Source organism: Cololabis saira, chromosome 1, assembly GCF_033807715.1.
Source record: "Cololabis saira isolate AMF1-May2022 chromosome 1, fColSai1.1, whole genome shotgun sequence".
In the NCBI taxonomy this organism is placed as follows: Eukaryota; Metazoa; Chordata; class Actinopteri; order Beloniformes; family Belonidae; genus Cololabis; species Cololabis saira.
The window spans coordinates 49429982-49434598 of record NC_084587.1 but is presented as its reverse complement, the minus strand read 5'-3'; positions in this window follow the sequence as shown (position 1 = coordinate 49434598).

The following is a 4617-nucleotide window of genomic DNA, read 5'->3' as shown; positions in this document are numbered from 1 at the left end:
GATTGGTCGATATCTGATAGTTCATATTTTCTGCCATAGCTTCTGAATGGTTTGATATAGAGAGTTGCTGCTTGCCCCTGATCATCTTTCAAAACTAGTCCTAATCTAATGTCATGATTGTTAACATTTAGCATGCTAACTGAGGCTTGTGGAGTCTGAGGCGTAACTATTGGATCTTGTGAAATTTCTCAGAACACTCCAAATATTCAGATTAGGATGAATTTGTTGGGGCATTCACACTTAGGAATACTGACTGCTGTCTTGAAAAAGTTCTGTTTGGCATAAATTTGTCCCTCTCGACTTATGAAGTCCTATATTGTTTGGAAAGTACCTTATAACGCTTCACAGAGTGATGGGCAGCAACAATTGCTTCTTTAAGGTTATTCCTGATGTATTTCCGCCCTGCATAGTGGTAATATGCACCTGATTGCTCCAAACAGACAAACTGCCATAACTTCCACTCATATATACAGCATAATATGTTGTATTTTTTAGGTTTTATTTACCTGATTTAAAGTCCTTGATACATAAAACCTTGGAATTGAAAAAGTGGAGTCATAATGCACAAAAAATGCTGTTGTATCCTGTATTTGGGTGAGAGACCTGAAGATTTCTTCTTAAATCTGCTGCGAGTCACTCACTTCTTTGTAAAAACAGCTGGTCCTTTGAGGTCTTTGGTGTCTTGAGTCTGTCTGAATTCATGAAGCCTCAGAGCGACCCCCGGTCCTGTCATCTCTGAGCAGTCCACATAAACCAAAGCCCGGTCGGACGAAGGTTGATTAGAATCCTGGCTGGACACAACAAAAGAGTTTCATAAGAAAACTAGAAAGGTTGTCAGATATTTCTGGACATTTTTTTTTTCTTTAGGCCCCGTTAAGTTGTGAAACTTTCTTCTCCTGCGTTTCACTGTAATTGACATCTCGTCTTTCAGAGACCTCCATGCAGTCTTCTTTGAACAAGACTAACTCAAACATTTTATTTTGAACCTTTTCATGCTGGAGAATTAATCAATATGATGGATACAGTCCAAATATTGGTCAAATATTTATGAAGCTGCATCCACTCTTATACGATAAGAAGTCAGATATAATCCCCCCTCTAACCCAGCACAGATGGACTTTCATTATCTCGGTTTAAAATTGCAAAAAATGAATTTGTATATCTTATACAATGTATATACATCACATAGTGTGTGTGTGCGTGCATGCATGTGTGTGTGTGTGTGTGTGTGTGGATGAGATTGATGCTTTATTATGTTTTTGTCCTTAAATCATTTTCACAGATCAGATTCCAGCACTGAACTGAAAAAAATATTTGTTAAATAAATAAATAAATAAATAAACATAGCACATACTCTGGAGCAGTTTGGTCATTTTGTTTATCATAGCTATATCCAATAAAACCCAGTAGAGATGAAAGGGTAAAAAGTGACAGTGACGTGAGCAAAATGCGATTCTGAACCGGTGACAGGTCAATAAAGAAATTTGACATATCATGTTGCTTTCTTGTGTTTTTTAAAGCAAAGTGAAAAAATAAAGAAAAACATAGATGTTTAGTAGAAGGTAACTTCAAGTAAAAGAGCAAACTCACTCGAAGTCCAAGTCACAAACCAACAAAAAGAACAAAATCACAAGTTGAGAAAACCTTCACTATAAGATGAACCAATCAGGGGAATTAAAACCAAAATATTATCTTCTACCTTTAAGTCATATACAACTACAATAATTTGCTTTTTTATGTAAATGAATACAGACATATTTGTATTGAGGAAAATAAACTAAAACTAAACTAATACTTTCTGTTCTGAACTATTTCCAACTGACCCACCATATTTTCTTAGCAGAAATGCAACAGATCAACAAGCTTACCTGCATGTAAGACATCCCCAAAGACTGACCCTGAGTCAGTTTGACTCTTATGTAGAGAAGGTAACATAAGACAACCTGTCCTTGCTGCGTTCTGTTCTCTTCTCTCAATGCAGAGAAAAGAAACCCAACACTGAACTGAGCAAACCGACACTGGTGCCTGTTCCTCCCTGAGTTCGTATAGTGCTGATTTTAAAATGACAAGTTGCACACAGGATGTCCAACTCTGTAAACAACTGTTTGCATTTTCAGAAAATCCTCACATACTATAAAATAAAACACACTTTGACATAAAAAATTGTAGTTTATAAAGTAAACTTTGACGTGTTATATAGACTGTAATTTCCGTTACCATTCTGTGTGTTCGTCAGTGTAAACTTGGCTCTTGTCATGAACAAGGGTCTTGATCTTCACTATGTTCTTTATTTTTGCCCTTGAATTGAACAAAAAAGTTTTACCATGTCCTGAAGTTATTTACTGACTGCATGGTTGTTTGTTTTCTTGTCTGTGTGTTTTTTACCTCAACAGACACCTTAAAACCATTTAATGTTATTGTTTGTGAGTGTATAGAATATCTCAAATCAGTCTATCATAGTGGCAATAATTATTTTTTAAAGTTCTATTTTAAAAGAAAAGATAAATGGATGACATTAAGTAAGAAATATAATTATTAGGAGGAAAAAAACTTTATAAAATAATAATTGACAGACTAATTTCCTCTGATAACCTATATACATTTGTTTTATGAAGATGAAGCAGACACCTTAGAGCAGTTTCCTCACACTGTCTGATTTCTTTGTTGACCCTAGCAGACCTGAGACTGGGGCTGAATTGTTTTTTCACAGACTGTAATTGATTAATGCAAAGCTGCAACAGCATCCCTCCCACAGCCAGACTGGGACCAGGATCCTCAAACAAAGCATCCATTCACAGGAAAGCTGGGGAGGGAGGGAGGGGGGTGCTATACATTTTGGCAAGCCTAGATAAATTATTATTGGTAAAGAGGCTTGAAATATTGTCTTTTCTGTATTATCCTGATGTTCATAATTCAAGAAATTAGCAGATAGGTGCAGAAAATCTGAATATCAGAGAGCAGTGAGAGCTACAGCTGAGAAAGAGGGAGGGAGGGAGAGAGAGAGAGAGAGAGAGAGAGAGAGAGAGAGAGAGAGAGAGAGAGAGAGAGAGAGAGAGAGAGAGAGAGAGAGAGAGAGAGAGAGAGAGAGAACAAAAGCTGGGGACCAACAAAAGCCCTGGATGCCATGAGGAGACAGATGCTGCGTTCACGTTACCTAGAATTATCCGTTCACAACACAGACTTATGGTAAGAGACAGGAGGGGTGAGCAAGTTTATTCGTGCAGAATGCTGTGCAAAGTAGTACTTGACATGACACAACGAGGGATTCAAGATCAGATATAAGGGAAATACAGACCACCAGCAAAAGACAGTATAAAAGTCAATCATGAGCCTTCAACAGAGTAAAGGAAAATGTAAAGTGAGCTAAAATAGCTCAAATTTATTTTCTGCAAATATTGTTTCTACACAATTAATCTTTTGTTGTCATTATTATGATAAAATCATGTGGATCCGTCTTATTAAGTATGAATTATTTGGAGATACCAGTAAAGTTAGCATAAAAGTTATTAAGTTATTGACGATAGATAATGGGTGAAATTAATTAAGTACTAAATCCTCTTAATGGACAATTGGCACATTTTAAATTTAGAAATGTACCAACTTTTCCAGTATCTACAACTACTATTACTATGCTTTAACTATCTTTTTAGTTTCCATAAAGCAATGTAAGTTGAATATATGTAGAGTCATGGTTGTTGGGCAGATAAAACAACCAGATGGTATGTATTGCTATTTAAGTTTGGTGTGTTACACACTCATGGCTTTTTGTTTTGGACAGCCTGCCTGTGTGTTTTCAGTTATAGCCATATATATATATATATATATATATATATATATATATATATATATATATATATATATATGGGTCAATGATGTGCCGCCTATATTTTCTGAAAAACTGATTTTTTTTCAATTCAAAAAAGGTTTAAATGGATTAAAAAAATACCATATGTATGACCCACCTGTACCACATATGGACTCACTTGAATTTTACAAAAAATACTAGTTATTTGGGATTTTGTTGTTGTTTTAAGCATCAAAATGTCATGTGGTGCGACTGTCCGACTTTAGTCTAGCAAGATTGCAACACACTTGTATTTATATTTCCATCATAATATACAAACAAAGTTTGACTGATGTCCATTTTATGAAATATCATGTGTTGTGACCATTAAAAAAAACAACCATTTTTGTATAATACTGAAAAAAAGATGTCAAGATGTTATAGAAATTAATTTATTTTTAATATGAATCATGGTTGCACCACATGACCTTTTTAAGGCTAGTGCCAATTCATCTTGACAGAAAACTAAATTTAAAAATGTTCTATGAATCTTTATATGAGTGTACTGCACTACTGCAATAGATATTCTTTTTTTTATTATTTTAAAATTGACCTGTTGAAAATCCTTATTCGTCATTGACCCTATATATATATATATATATATATATATATATATATATATATATATATATATATATATATATATCTTTTTTTTTTTTAAGAAAAAAAAACCCCTCCACCCCTGTAACGGGCCGTGGGTACATGTGAGTGCTGAGATTTCCTGAGGGCGTGAATGCGGCGGGAGTCCTCCCAGTCGGATCCGGCTGAACGTG